The sequence below is a fragment of the Capricornis sumatraensis genome, chromosome 7 (genome assembly GCF_032405125.1).
Source record: "Capricornis sumatraensis isolate serow.1 chromosome 7, serow.2, whole genome shotgun sequence".
In the NCBI taxonomy this organism is placed as follows: domain Eukaryota; kingdom Metazoa; phylum Chordata; class Mammalia; order Artiodactyla; family Bovidae; genus Capricornis; species Capricornis sumatraensis.
In genome coordinates, this window is record NC_091075.1 from 13,955,719 (window position 1) to 13,972,654 (window position 16,936).

Below are 16,936 nucleotides of genomic sequence, written 5' to 3' on the forward strand. Positions count from 1 at the left end.
ATGGGCTTCCTAGGTGGTGCTAGTTGTAAAGAACCTGCCTGCCAGTGCAGGAGATGTAAGAGACATGGGTTCGATCCCTGGGTGCGGAAGATCCCCTAGAGAAGGGAATGGCAACCCACTTCAGTATTCTTGCCTGAAGAATCCCATGGACAGAGGAGCCTGGAGGGCTATAGTCCATAGGGTCACAAAAAGAGTCGGACACTGTGCAAAAGGTATTAAGCACTGGCAAGATTAAATCCTGCATTATTAATCCTGCTTTAATAATCTTAGATCATTTCTAGTATATATTTATACTAAAATAACATTTCCATACTGTGTTGCAATATGAAAACCCATTCTGGTTCCTAGGCTTACTTTGAGATAGTGTTTCACACTACATTGACCACTGCCTGCTGAAATGATGGAAGTGCATCCTTGATCTGGCAATCAAGAGCAGTCCTTCTCCAGTGACTCTGTCACAGACAGTGAATGACAAACTCCTACCTATTCAATCTACTCCTTGTCAGGTGAGTCCATTTTTGGTTTCTAGGAGATTGATCACCTTGAAGATGCTGGGACAGATTTGTTGTACATAGAGAAGGCTGTAAATAATAACTGGCATATGAATAGAGTTTAGCATTATACTCAATCTAGTGTACGTGAAAATTCTTCAAAGACATTTATTTAGTAGAATGATGATTCTATGCTCTTTAGTGAATAGTTATTAATAACATTCTTATCAAAACAGCATGTCAAGATAGAAACCTATCTAAAATCATCTTAAGAAGATAGGACAGACAGTTACATGTATAGCCAGAAAAGAATCACAAATCACAGGGAATATTTGGCACTACCAAGGAAAAAGATCTAGAATGGAGTGATATAATGGGTGCCCCTGGTTGCCCCTCAGACCAAAGGCAGAAGGGTCTGGGTTGAATGGGGATTGTGACAAATGAGAAAGAAGACAGTTTGCAAAGGGAAAGTGAACAGAATTGATGAAAAATAGCTCTCCTTTTGCATCTTTGCTAATGGTTTCTTTCTGTGAGGTCAATCATAGTGTGTAAATGGAAAGAATTAAAGAAGGGAAAAATCTGTATTTATATTTAGCTTACTTCTTCTTCCCATGCCTACCATAGTAACTATTGGTATCCATTGTGGACTGAATATTTGTATTCCTGCACAATTCTTATGTTGAAATCCCAATCCCCAATGTGATGATTTTAGGGGATGGAGGCTTTGGGTGGTGATTAGGTTATGAAGGTGGAGCCCTCATGGATGGGGTTAGCATCCTTATAAAAAGGAACACCCAGAAAGGTCTCTCATTTTTTCCTCAGTCATATAAGGGCACCACTGGAAGACTTTGGTCTATGAACCGGGAAGCGAGTTAGGAGACTCCAGACACCGAATCTGCGAGTGCTTTGCTCCTGGACTACCCAAGTCTCCAAAACTAACGGAAATAAGTGTTTGTCGTATAAGTCACTCAGTCTATGGTATTTCTAAAGCAGCCCAAAGGGACTAAGACCGTGTATAATATAAGAAAGTAAGTTACTTGAGCCCACGGACTTTATTTTGATTACTGCTATCCTACCTACACCTATAAAAGTGCTGGGCACTTAGATATTATTCAGTAATACTGGTTAAGTGTGTGAAAATGAATCAGTGAGTGAATGAATGAATGCATTATATACTGTGAAGCATTTCATACATGTACGAAGAAAGGAAGTTACCTCTAACAAGCTCACACGTTCTCTACACAAAAGGTCCACTTGAAAATAAGAAGATATATTATCAGATAGCCAACTCTTTGTGACCTCATGGACTATAGCTCCCAAGGATCCTCTGCCCGTGGGATTCTTCATATATTAAATTAACTATAAAAAGAAGCTGGTTATTATTCCATAGGAAATAATATCACTGCAACATAGGTCTTCAGAATGTAAATCAGGAAATAACTTTGGAAATGTGCATACAAGTTCATCTTATGAGGCTTCATATACATTTAATTCTGTGATTAAAAGTGGAAACATCTTATACTATAGCTGGAGGAATCATGAACTTAACCCCAATAGGTGAACACAAAATCTATTGAACTGTGGAACTATTGAAAATAATGGTATGAAGTGTATTTCCTTTTCAGTAAAAATGAAAGGTATTTAGGGAAGTAAAAGACAAAATTGCATGTAATTTCTCTGCCTCATTCATATTTTCATACAGCTTCAAACTGTAAATATTTAGAGGGCTTTATGGTGACTCCTGCAAGCTGGTTTGTCATTGTTACATAACCTGCACTTAAAAATCATGTCTATTATTTAAGGCAATATAATTTGGGGAAAATTTCTAACCTCCCTGGACCTCAATTTCTGAGTCAGTAAAACAGAAAAACAAAAAAAAAGATATTCATACCAAGTAAGAACTAAGAGAGATAACACATATATAATCTAGCACAGTGAAAGTCAGAGTCGCTCAGGCACGTCCAACTCTGCTACACCAGGGACTATACAGTCAGTGGAATTCTCCAGGCCAGAATACTGGAGTGGGTAACCTTTCCCTTCTCCAGGGGACCTTCCCAACCCAGGGATGGAACCCAGGTCTTCCACATTGCAGGTGGATTCCTTACGCCTTGAGCCACAAGGGAAGCCCAAGAATATTGGAGTGGGTAACCTATCTCTTCTCCAGCAGATCTCCCCAACCCATTATAAAATGTTCGTAAATAAGAGAGACAATCTGGTTGCCGATGTTCTAGTTCTACACTGCTATTATCTTGTGACCAAAGACCAACATTATTTGGGCCACAGGAAAATGAGTGTAGGGTTTGCTGCTTTCTCTTGTGTCCTTTTCATGAAGGAGCATGTTGATTTCACTTTAAAGAGAATTAAATTCTACTAAGAAACATTTCCTAGGTATGGTCATAATGAAAATGTCTATGTTTAAATTGCATTACCTTCAGTATTTAAGAATGAGCTGCTGCTTCTTTTCTTGGTGTTGCCAATGCTGCTGAAGTTCTAACATGAATCGGTCAGCCCCCATGTCAGCTTTCAAGATAGTGCTTTGATGTGGTGGTGAGCTGGACACACATAGAAGGGTGGGTCTCGGTTGAGGGGTTGTTAGAGAAGAATTCACTCTCAGATGACAGTGCTGGCCCTGGGGATCTCAGGCATGAACTTCAGCTGTATCATTTGTAAAATGAAGAAATTCGAATGGGGGGTGGCGGTCCTAGGGTCCTTTAAATGTTAACAATGAATGATACCCCGCCATCTTAAATTCTTGTCTGTAAGGATTTGGATGCTAGTATAGGTTTTGGATGCTATCATTCATGTTTGTTTGTTTGTTTGTTTTCTCCGTTTATCTAGTCTTTCTAGATTTAAAAAATGTATATTTATAGTAGTGAAAGTGTGAAAGTGAAGTCGCTCAGTCGTGTCCAACTCTTTGCGACCCCATGGACACCAGGCTCCTCGTCCATGGGATTTTCTAGGCAAGAGTACTGGAGTGGGGTGCCGGTTCCTTCTCCAATCAAATGGTAGTCATGTAATGCCCTCTTCTGGCTAAAGGTCAAAATGCAGCCTTTTTTCTGCTAATGTTAGTATCTGAAAATTTGCATGTTCTTAGTTATTTTCTATATATAAACTTGCAATTTTTTTCAACAATTTTTAGTCTGTTTATCTCTTACTAACTCTAAAAACAAATGCATTTTATTAATGATGGAAGCATTCACTTGCCTAACAACTCAATGTAATAAGTATAGGCAAACTAAAATAATTTCTTAAAAATCTTGGACTGTAATCTGTCTAGTTGGGATAATTCTGCTGGTAAAATTGATCAAGTTAACTAGACCCACATTTTACATTGTATTTATGAAGGACAAAGTGATAGACAAACTCTAAAGACAACTTTTCTTACTTTTTCCCATACGTTCTAGTTTCTGCCGCTAGATTTATGTGGGAGCTAGCTAATGATTTGGAGAAGGAAATGGCAACCCACTCCAGTATTCTTGCCTGGAGAATCCCAGGGACAGAGGAGCCTGGTGGGCTGCCGTCCATAGAGTCGCACAGAGTCGGACACGACTGAAGCAACTTAGCAGCAGCAGCAGCAGCTAAATGATTTGTGCTGCTCCCTAATCAAGGCATAATCACTATGACACTATTTTATCATTACTTCTTTTACATCTAAAAAAGTGGCTATCAACTGTTAGCACCACATCAGAATCATTTGGAGGTATGGTGGGAAGACTAAATTTTCTCCAGTGATGAAATGTATGGTATTCTTCAGATGTGTTGGGACACTTTGAATATGTGTGTATATATATGCTGAGTCACTTCAGTCATGTCCGACTATAGCCCACTGGGGTCCTCTGTCCGTGGGATTCTCCAGGCAAGAATATTGGGGTGTGTTGCCATGCCTTCTTCCAGGGGATCTTCCTGATCCAGAGATGGAACCCAAGTCTCTTTTATCTCTTGCATTGGCAGTTGGATTCTTTACCACTAGTACCACCTAGGAACCTATATATTAAAACAAATAATAAATTATTATCCAAATTGCAACACTTTTGAGGGTGAAAGAATTAACAATAATGCCAGGATATTGGCCTAAACTAGGGCTATTGAAGGTGAAGGAAAAGCACTGCCTTTATATTTTAAAATGTATCAGCTGGAATAGTAGGAAGCTAGAATCACTGGGGAAAATCTGCTTTTATCTTTATTTTCAATGATGTTCCTTATCTTCAATTTACAATTTCTGTTGTATGGCAAATAGAAATCATCTTGAACACTGTATTCTCCTTGGAGCCAGATGGCCCAGTTTCAAATCTTGACAACGTGCTTAATTTTTCTGGGCCCCCCTTTTCCTTATCTGTGTGATGGAATTAGTAATAGTGTTATAGAGTTGTTACAAGGATTAGAGTTGACAATTAATGAGTGCTGCTGCTGCTAAGTCTCTTCAGTCGTGTCCGACTCTGTGCGACCCCATAGACGGCAGCCCACCAGGCTCCCTCGTCCCTGGGATTCTCCAGGCAAGAACACTGGAGTGGGTTGCCATTTCCTTCTCCAGTGCATGAAAGTGAAAAGTGAAAGTGAAGTTGCTCAGTCATGTCCGACTTAGCGACCCCATGGACTGCAGCCAACCAGGCTCCTCCGTCCATGGGATTTTCCAGGCAAGAGTACTGGAGTGGGGTGCCATTGCCTTCTCCGAATTAATGAGTAAATATGTGTTAAAACATTTAGAATAGTATACCTCGAGCACAGTACTGTGTGTGCTCGTTGCTCAGTCCTGTCCAACTCTGAGACCACGTGTTCTGTATTTCTCCAGGCTCCTCTGTCCCTGGGATTTCTCAGGCAAGAATACTGGAGTGGGTTGCCATTTCCTCTTCCAGGGAGTCTTCCCGACCTAAGGATCAAACTTGTGTCTCCAGCATTGTGCCATCTGGGAAGCCCAGAGCATAATAGTAAACCCTAGTATGGATAATAAAATTATTAGTGTCTGCGAGTGAACGATACGGTATTTGAATTTTTATAAAGTATGAGCATTTCGGGGGTTATGCACTTATTTCAGGGAAGCACTGTGGTAGGCAGCCTCTAAGATGACCCCCCCCCAGAGAGCCCTGCCTCCTGGTGTTTCTGCTGTCTGTAATCCCCTCTCCTTGATCATGCGCTGGACCCATCTCTAATCAACAGAAAAAACGATGCTGGTGGTGGGATGTCACTCCTGTGATTAGGTCGGAGAAAGACCGTGGCTTGACTTTTGCTCTTCCTGCCTCGCTGTTTCTCCTTTTTTGGATCTGTTGCTCTGAGTGACAAGCAAGACGGGGGTTTGTGAGCGCCGGTAAACAGAGGCCCACACGGTAAGGAACTGCCTCTGGCCAAAAGTCAGAGAGGGCCTTAGGCCTGACAATAGCCATTTGCAGTAGCAAATGGTAATTCACAGATGGTAAAGAATCAAAATAAATAGTAGGAAGGTGTGCTTTCTTCAATATCTATACCTGCCTCCTCCTCCCCGCCCCCCAAATCTAAATGCTCCATATCAGGTCCATAAATAAAATCATCAGAATTACCAAATTAAAAATAGCTCAGGTTGTGCTTTGAAATGAGGAGATATTTATAAACACAGCCTTAGTAGGAATTCTAGTATGGAAGTTAAACTCTTTTGAGATTAAGAATATAATCCTACAGTTTCATGTCAGTTTTGCCACTTGGTGGAGCTATAATGCCAGATAACACTTTTGTACGCTTCCATGTAAAAACCATAGTGTTTACATGGAAGCAATCTCTTTGAGAAATGTAGTTAGAATGTATATTCCTAATTATTAGATATAAGTGCTCGCTCCAGTGATTACTCATCTTTGCAAAGTAATTTTTAAAACATGTCAAAGAGAAAACTTTATATAATCATAAACTATTAGTGGAGGATAATTTGCTTATTTTTAATTCAGAAGATATGAGGAGAATATTTCTTAGAAAATAATATATTTGTACTGGGAAAGATATAATCTAGTAAACATTTAAAAATGAACAGTAGGTCTTCTAAGATGTCACTGTCTGAAGATTATGAGAAGGAAAAGTGAACGTTTGTCAACCACAAATTAGCAATTGCCAAAAGCATTTGCCAGCAACTGAACAACAACAACAAGGGCATTTACCTGCAGAGACTGAACCCTGAGCTGCTGCAACTGCGGACCTTCAACAACCCCTGAGGGGAGTTCAGGGTGGCGAGTGGGGCAGTCTGTGCTCCAGGGAAGCTGGCGGAACAGGTCTTTAGACGGTTAGTTATTTTCAGGACTGATTTCATGATCCCAATTTCCAGTGGTCATGTATGGATGTGAGAGTTGGACTGTCAAGAAAGCAGAGCGCCAAAGAATTGATGCTTTTGAACTGTGGTGTTGGAGAAGACTCTTGAGAGTCCCTTCGACTGCAAGGAGATCCAACCAGTCCATTCTGAAGGAGATCAACCCTGGGTGTTCATTGGAAGGACTGATCCTGAAGCTGAAACTCCAGTACTTGGGCCACCTCATGTGAAGAGTTGACTCATTGGAAAAGACTTTGATGCTGGAAGGGATTGGGGGCAGGAGGAGAAAGGGACGACAGAGCATGAGATGGCTGGATGGTAACACCAATTCGATGGACATGAGTTTGGGTGAACTCCGGGAGTTGGTGATGGACAGGGAGGCCTGGCGTGCTGTGACTCATGCAGTCGCAAAGAGTCAGACACAACTGAGTGACTGAACTGAATCCTTACATCTCCTCATATCTAGGAAAGCACTAAATCCATTCATGGTGACACCAACTCCTCCTGACCAGCAGAAAACTTGTGAAGTAAGCACTTCATTGCATTGAATTTCCCCTTCACCAAAATCTTACACATTGACCTTCCCCTAGTACCTCTTTGGAGGAGTCTCTCAGAGCTACCTGAGGTGCTGTCTCCTGGACTGCAGTTCTCATTTTGACCCAAATAAAGCTTAACTCACTACTCTCACTTTTTGCATCTTTTTAGTCGACACCTTGGAGAGCAAAGCCTATGAAAGTTTCCTGAATCAGGCAGTAGTAGAGGAAGACTGATTTTTGCAAAGAAGAAAGAAGACAAAAGGTGCAAGTGTTGGTTACAAGCAAATATAAAAGATGCCTAAAAGATCTATAATATAATCCTTATGGCGTCTTTCCCCTGTTCTATTTTATTCAATAAACACAAGTCTGAAATCCCTTTTCTGAAAACATTGGGGCCAACAACACTTTAAAATTACAAGCTTTTCAGATTTAAAAAAAAGGAAGACAATATTTATACCATATGTGTGTGTGTGCTTAGTCGCTCAGTTGTGTCTGACTCTTTGCAACCCTATCGACTGTAGCCCGCCAGGCTCCTCTGTGCATGGGAATTCTCCAGGCAAGAATACTGGAGTGGTTGCCATGCCCTCTTCCAGGGGATCTTCCCAACCCAGGGATTGAACCCAGGTCTCCTGCATTGCAGGTGGATTCTTTACCATCTGAGCCACTGGGAAAGCCCATTATACCACAATCAGTTCAGTTCAGTTCAGTCGCTCAGTCGTGTCCGACTCTTTGTGACCCCATGAATCGCAGCACGCCAGGCCTCCCTGTCCATCACCAACTCCCGGAGTTCACTCAGACTCACATCCATCGAGCCCGTGATACCATCCAGCCATCCTCTGTCATCCCCTTCTCCTCCTGCTCCTAATCCCTCCCAGCATCTGAGTCTTTTAGTACATGACATTGCCAGCCTTTTGGAGGAGTCCCCTTTAAATAAACATGAATCTCAGACTAGGTTCCACAGGATCTGATTCTAAGACAGAGGTTCATGGAAGGACATTTATCATTCCTGTGGCATGATCCAGACCAACATTCCTGAGGTTTCTGAGTCCCAGATAACCTAGCTTTATTCAGAAAAGTATTACTAAGTTTTTTCCACCAAACTTTTCCATTGACCACCAAACTTGGGAAGGGGGCACCAAGAGGTACCCCAATGATCATCTGAGTATCAGACATATTGCTCCCTGCCCACTTTGTATTACTTCTGCTGGTGAAAATGGTCAATTACTCCTATCAACATACTAACTGCATTCATGTTCTGGTCATTTGCAAGAGGAACATGAGGCATCCAGGAGGCAACCCTTAGCTGATAGTTGAGTAGAGGTCTTTCTCTTTCCAGGACCCTGGTCAGCCAAGCCACTTCCCATTGCCCAGAATTCCATATATCTTCTAAGCTTGAACCACTTCTGTGTCCCCACAGAATGGATGAGTAGGGCACTGCCTGAAACCTCTGATCATGGAGATAGTTTCCTATCATCACTGTCTTACCTTGAATGAAGCTATAGTAGAGTTGTCATCTAATTCTGTCTTGTACTCATATCCCCAGCTTACCCATTCATGGACCTAACCCCTCCATCAGCTGGTTGTAAATGATCTTTGTTGCAACCATAGATGTGAGCTGAGGGACGGGAGCTGGTGCAAAAGTGATAGATGGCATGAGGGTCATTATCATCAGTCGCACCCACCAGGCTTCTGATGGTTTAGCAATACTACCAGCCTTTGTTGTTTGGGGATTTTATTCATTTCTACTGTTACTAGTGAGTTTAGCCTTATAACACATTCTCCTGCTCTAGGCTGCAAGAGAGAGTCACCACCTGAATTCTTAGTAATGTTGGTGCTCTTCTCCCCATTGTAATTCTTACTGTATTGGAAAATCATGTGACATCTGGGTTCTTTGATTTATTGCCTTTATTAATAGTAATTACAACTATAAATGTCATCATGTCACTTCAACTAATTTGCTGCGGCCAAATGAGTTCGCAAAAAGAAAAATAACTGTTGGATGTCAGAGACATTTGGACTTTAGAATTGTAGATAAGGCATTGTCAGATGGACAGAGAAAGTGGGAACGAATACGCTCTATGGGATTCCTGTGACAACCTTTTATGAACGAGGTGCCATGGTCCTATGCCCAGAGACAGCAAGGCATCAGTGCTACTTTCTGTTCTCCACATGTGCTCATTCTCCTATGTCGATCCACACGCCTCTACACCAGACCTCCTTGAACTTGGTCTTTTAACCATTTTCCTTCCAGGCTCCCGATCGGCCAGAACATTTGCCGTTGCACATGATTCCATATATGTAGTATGCTTGGGCAGAGAAGGCGATGGCACCCCACTCCAGTACTCTTGCCTGGAAAATCCCATGGGCAGAGGAGACTGGTAGGCTGCAGTCCATGGGGTCGCAAAGAGTCGGGCACAACTGAGCGACTTCACTTTTGCTTTTCACTTTCATGCTTTGGAGAAGGAAATGGCAACCCACTCCAGGGTTCTTTCCTGGAGAATCCCAGGGACGGGGGAGCCTGGTGGGCTGCCGCCTACGGGGTCGCACAGAGTCGGACACGACTGAAGCGACTTAGCAGCAGCAGCAGCAGTGTGCTTAGGCTTAGATATGTAGCGGGAGGTAATTCTTTCATATAGGGGCAGGAAGGAAAGTAGATCGGGGGACTGGGGTCTCATGTCACAGCAGATCGTTGCAACCAGTCACCTATGACTTGGTACCAGTGTGGGACAGGAGGGGTAGCACAGCTACAGCAGGAAGTGAGAGGGAAGAAAATCCTGTTTATCTACTGCTCACAACACAATCAGTGGTTATAAAGAAATATAACAAAACATGAGTTTGGTTATTTAAGAATGTAAAATTAAAAGCTTCTGCACAACAAAGGAAAATATACACAAGGTGAAAAGACAGCCTTCTGAATGGGAGAAAATAATAGCAAATGAAGCAACTGACAAACAACTAATCTCAAAAATATACAAGCAACTTATGCAGCTCAATTCCATAAAAATAAACGACCCAATCAAAAAATGGGCCAAAGAACTAAATAGACATTTCTCCAAAGAAGACATACGGATGGCTAACAAACACATGAAAAGATGCTCAACATCACTCATTATCAGAGAAATGCAAATCAAAACCACAATGAGGTACCACTTCACACCAGTCAGAATGGCTGCGATCCAAAAATCTGCAAGCAATAAATGCTGGAGAGGGTGTGGAGAAAAGGGAACCCTCCTACACTGTTGGTGGGAATGCAAACTAGTACAGCCACTATGGAGAACAGTGTGGAGATTCCTTAAAAAATTGCAAATAGAACTACCTTATGACCCAGCAATCCCACTGCTGGGCATACACACCGAGGAAACCAGAATTGAAAGAGACACATGTACCCCAATGTTCATCGCAGCACTGTTTATAATAGCCAGGACATGGAAACAACCTAGATGTCCATCAGCAGATGAATGGATAAGAAAGCTGTGGTACATGTACACAATGGAGTATTACTCAGCCGTTAAAAAGAATTCATTTGAATCAGTTCTGATGAGATGGATGAAACTGGAGCCGATTATACAGAGTGAAGTCAGCCAGAAAGAAAAACACCAATACAGTATACTAACACATATATATGGAATTTAGAAAGATGGCAATGATGACCCTGTATGCAAGACAGGAAAAAAGACACAGCTGTGTATAACAGACTTTTGGACTCAGAGAGAGAGGGAGAGGGCGGGATGATTTGGGAGAATGGCATTCTATAATGTATACTATCATGTAAGAATTGAATCGCCAGTCTATGTCTGACGCAGGATACAGCATGCTTGGGGCTGGTGCATGGGGATCACCCACAGAGATGTTATGGGGAGGGAGGTGGGAGGGGGTTTCATGTTTGGGAACACATGTAAGAATTAAAGATTTTAAAATTTAATTAAAAAAAAAAGATATTTAATCAAAAAAAAAAAAAAAAAAGAATGTATATCAAAGACAGAAAAAAAAATTCCCAAGACTCCTCAGTGTTCATATATGTAGACTGTTGTCACCATAAACTGTTAACTTAAAATTGAATAAAACAAACTTTGACAAAAACAATGGGGCAGCATACCAACATTTTATGTTACTAGCACTGGTACATTTCTTCTTTCTCAAATTTTGGAATCATTTGTGACATATCTCTTTAGAACATACATTGAACCAATTCCTATCATTCTTCCCTTAAAAGGTTTGTGTGCATGCTAAGTAGTTCAGTCGTGTCCCACTCTGTGATCCCATGGACTGTAGCCCACCAGGCTCCTCTGTCCAAGGGATTCTGCAGGCAAGAATACTGGAGTGGGCTGCCATGCCCTCCTCTGGGGATTTTCCCGACCCAGGGATCAAACCCACATCTCTTTCCATCTCGTGTGCTGGAAGGTGGGTTCTTTACCACTAGCACCACATCCTTTAAAAGGCATCTGATGCTTATTCAATAAATTTTGTTTCCATTTCTGGCTTTTGACTGCAGAACCTTGACTCATTTTTCAATTCTGAACTGATATACTAATTGAGCTTTCCTTGGCTAATCAATCCTTCCTATCACTGCTAGATTAGTTTCCCTGAAAAACTATTTTCAGTACCTCACTTTTTTTTTTTTACCAAAAACTATAAAAAATATAAATAAAAGTTGCTTGTTAAAACAATTTTAACAAGATCTTTGTTAAACAATTTAAAAAAGAAAGTCTAAACTGAGACAGTATTTTAGCAACCCATTTGAGGAATTAGTGTTGAAGCCAGCTGTTACATAAAAGATGTTTCCAACATTGCAAAAATCAGTCTCTAAAGAAAAACTGGAAAACATCATGATCATTCACTAATGAAGACGTATAAACCAACAGTACACCTGAAAAAATGTGCGAGTTGATAATAATAAAAGTGCAAATAAAAATACAACTCACCTTTCTGGGCTAACCAGTTCAGTTAAGTTCAGTTGCTCAGTCATGTCTGACTCTTTGAGACCCCATGAATCTCAGCATGCCAGGCCTCCCTGTCCATCACCAACTCCTGGAATTTACCCAGACCCATGTCCATCCATCCAGTGATGCCATCTAGCCATCTCATCCTCTGTCGGCCCCTTCTTCTCCTGCCCCCAATCCCTCCCAGCCCAGAGAGGAGTCCATATAGCATTGTTCTAGGCTCCTATTGTAATGTAATGGGAAACTTTAATGACATCCAGAGACCTTGATGTTTTGCTAATGAGAGATAAGGATGTCCACAGATTCCTTGCAGCAGTAACCCACTAGGTGACATTGACCTTGACTTCCAAATGGAACAGCATATCTACCAAAAAAAAAAAAAAAAAGTGGAATCTAATTCATATATCTGTAGAGAAACTGGGAAAGCTTTTGCTGGCAAACTCAGCTGATACCAGTATCATATAATCCACGAATACTGGCGATTGAGCTGTGCTAAATAAAGTTTGCAGCTGCCATGGAGCCACTCCGATTGCTGGCCACTTAACTCCTGGAATCTTCACCAGCCAGATCCAGGCAGCCTTCTGTGAGCCGTGATTTCTGGTGGTGACTGACCCAGGGTTGGTCACTAGCCTCTCACAGTGACACTGTATGTTAACCTGCCTACAGTCACTCAGCAGAATACAGATGCTCCTCTGCACCGTGTGAAGGCTCTAGTGGGGAAGACAGAGACCACCCTCTACAGCAAGGGGGCTCACTTGGTGAGCCTGATGTGGCGGATGCTGACCCAAAAAGTTCGGCACAAGCATGGCACCTTCTCCTGTGAACACCCATGGAAGGTCACATGGAATCTGTACTTCTTCAGAGGCCCTAAAGGGACTGAAAAGGAAGCTCAGGCTGTTGCATTAAAGGCTGTTACAAAGGAGAGATTTCAGGATGAATGAACAGGCAGTTCCCAAATTTACTGCTACTCAATCCCAAGTCCCAGGCTGGTCTGAAGGTGGGCAGGTGTCCTTGGTGCCCATGCAACAGTTTCCTACTGAAGAATGGAGAGCACACTCGCTGCTGGGAGACTGGTCTGCAGTTCCCACTGCTTGGGCTGCTGACTGGATAGTGAATGGAGGCAGGCACTGGAAGAAAAGAAGTCCCCAGGGCCTGATCAATTTTCATTTTAGCACACGATAACCTTTCATGACACTCATATCACGTTAAAAAATATACTACAATATTAAAAAATAACAACCTGGATTACTTGATGAAAACCATGAGAAAATAACAATGTCTATGGGGAGCAACAACTCATAGGAAGCACCCTGGGGGTGTTGCACTGACCATTTGGTGGGGGAAGGGGTTCAGTTTCAAAGTCTTACCTATAAGCTATAGGGACAAATGGTCAAATCTTAACTTTTTAGTTGTAGGTGGAATTTACATGAAACATTAAAAGTGGACATTCCCCCAATTTGTGTTTAATGTACTCTGTGCGTATTTGCTAAGTCATGTCTGACTCTCTGCGACCCCGTGGACTGTAGCCAGCCAGGCTCTTCTGTCCATGGGATCCTCCAGGCAAGAATACTGGAGTGGATCGTCATGCCCTCCTCCAGGGGAATCTTCCCGACCCAGGGGGTGAATTCACATCTCCTTTGGGTCCTGCATTGCAGGCAGATTCTTTTCTGCTGAGCCACCAGGGAAGCACTTGATGTATTCTGATGATGATCAATTTGAAGAAGAAATGCTCCTTCCAAATCACTGGCTGCTCAAAGAAGCAGCCAGCCTCTTTTGTGTCTTAACTTTGGTGACTGGCTGAACCAGGAGGTGTTTTCCTTTCTTGTCGGTAGAGCTTCTCAGCCACCCATCGCTTCTATGGTTCAAAACTCTTTAATGTGACTGTCAATTGTTTACTGCCAATTGTGGTGTCCAAAACACTCAATGTTCCATTTTTCACTTCAAGTTTCAATCTTCAAGAGTTATATTCATCAACTTCTGCTTTGTGGCAGGATCTTTGAAGCTTCCAAGTTCTTCTCCAGCTTCAATCACATAAACCTGGAATTTGTGGACCATCTGATGGTCCTCCATGAGTCTTTCCTATTGCTTCTGCTTGGTGGAGAAATCTGTGTTGTTTCCTGATCTCTTCCACCCAGTTTGTTTCAACATCTGAACTCAAAAGTTTCTGCATCACTTTTTTTTCCTCCCAGTTCTTTCTCTTCTTTTTCATGAAGTTCTTGTTGCTCTAAAATCTTAGTTTCTTCTTCCTTTTTCCAATAATTTTTAAGCAGGTGAATTCAAAAGTCTAAATTCTTCACTTTTGTTTGTCTCCTTGGAAGTCAGTTCTCTGAAATGTAACTTTTAAACCATCACTCATAAGAAAGAATATTAGGAAGGCTCTGAACTTTCTTCTTCTATGCAGATTTTTGCTTCTCCTCGTTTTACTCAATTAAGTGCTAGCTCTTTGTCAACTTTTGGCAATTTCTTTAACTGGATTCTTCTTGCACGTGCCTCTTTTGCCTTTTGTGGATCTTATCTTTCCCATATGCTTCATAAGCACATGGATTATTGTGCATTTCATTAGTCTTATTATAGAGTTATATCCATGAAAAATCCATGCATATAAGCCCAGAGAAAAAGTGATCCAACAGGATATGTGAGCCCTATAATTTGAAGGGCTTCTTGGTCACAAACTTATAATCATCATAAATTTTGCTCTCTGTGTCCTCTCCTAATTCTTCTATCAAGTTGTCTAAGAAGGAACACATCACCTGAGAGCTGAACCCTAAACTAGATGACTGGTTTGTTACAAAGGGGTATGACTCAGGAACAACCAGATGGAAGAGATGCATATGTTGAGGTTATAGGAAAGGGCAGGAGCTTTCATGCCCTCTTCTAGGGCACGTCTTTCCCTGAATCTTCATATTCACCAAGCTGGAAGCTCCAAGGATAGCATACATTTCATGAAGCAAAACATAAAACATAGATGCTATATATAAAATTATATTTATGGGGACACGAAGCAGCATATTGTAAGATGGAATTGCCCTCTGATAATCTAGGACATATGACTGGCTAACAGACATCATCAGACAGTGGCGGGAAAATTTTTTTTCTAGTTATGTTCATTATCACTCCCAGGCTTTCAGTATCAATGAGAAAAATCATTGACACTAAAACAGGGTAAGCTGTTCTTAAGAGTTTGAGGACATCATGCCAAAAAATTAACAATAAAGCATTTCTTTAGCAAATATATCAACATTTTCATGAGGAAATCCTAGGACTAGAAAAGGATATGACTTTTAAAATGCATTCCATATGCTAGGTACCTTCATATACATTAACTCTGTGAAGACTCCTATCCACTCCATAGGATATATATGGAAAAGAGCTTAGCCTAACTACTTTAGCAGAAATACTAAAGGAAATTAAATACCTCCTAGAATCTCCAGGAGACCTGGAAGAGAATCAGACTTGGATACTGCAGTGACAAGAATAGTACAGGAAGCAAAAACTCCCAAATAGGCTTCAGACACAAAAATTATTCTGAAAAGTTAAAAACCATAAAGGAAACTATTTCTGATGACATCATGAGGAAATATAAGTATGTCAGAAAATATATTCAATATCTTCTCTCAAATCTCATATGATCTTCATATTTCATATGATTGACCTTCATCTGATTTCATGGCCATTACAGATACTCAAAAACAGAGTGTGTCCTACATACGCAATTACATTAACTTTGATTCTAGTGATTTTTAAGAAAATTTTGCAAATTGCAAAAGGAGGAAAGTGAAAGTGAAGTCACTCTTTTCGTGTCCGACTCTTTGCAACCCCATGGACTATAGTCTATCAGGCTCCTCCGTCCATGGGATTTTCCAGGCAATAGTACTGGAGTGGGTTGCCATTTCCTTCTCCAGGATATCTTCCCCACCCAAAGATCGAACCGGGATCTCCCTCATTGTAGACAGACGTTTTACCAGCTGAGCCACCAGGGAAGTTGCAAGGCACTCAGCAAAACAATTTAGTTATCAGCTAACAGGCTAGAGTAGATTTATGATGTGCTCACACTTATATGCCTCCTCCTGACCCTTGTCGTGCTTCCCATTGGTAGGGAGTATATCCTCTTGCTCCACTGACACTGGCTTAGCCATGAGACTTCTTTAGTCAATAGAGTATGAGTAGATGTGACATACAAATAGAAGCTTTAATGCTTTGTCTGGGTTGGCTCTGTCTTATCTAAGCGGCTGCCTTCTGCCACGAGAACATCACCTCTCAGATGGTGGCTCTTCCTTTACAACGGTTAGAGGCATGAGAGGACTCAGAGCGGGGCTGAGCTCAGGGAAGCCCAGCAAAGAACAGCTTTCAAGTCACATGCAGAACAATTTTTAAAAAAATGTATATTGTGGAAAGCTGTTGCAATTTTGAGTTTGTTTTTGTACTAGCAAAAGTTGATAATATACAGATCAAAATAACTTTTTACCATAGGGTCAAACTTAGACATTACTACATTTAAAGGAAAAAAGTCCTAAGATTAAGGTTGAATTAAATTTGCTCCCACATATCATCACTAGAGTATATTCCACAGGGGACTCAGTCTAATGAAAGAAAGTATGTATATCTCTTTTACATAATATATAAAACCTTTTGAGAATCTCCTGCTGCTTGTTATAATTTTTATTCATTGTAATCAGTTTCAGATACAAATACAAAATAAAATTGAAT

General features: G+C 41.3%; 1 pseudogene; it reads left to right on the plus strand.

The window, feature by feature from the left end:
* The first annotated feature begins 12,478 nt into the window (after positions 1–12,478).
* LOC138082259 (small ribosomal subunit protein uS2 pseudogene) lies at positions 12,479–13,411 on the plus strand (annotated as a pseudogene).
* The last annotated feature ends 3,525 nt before the right edge of the window (positions 13,412–16,936 follow it).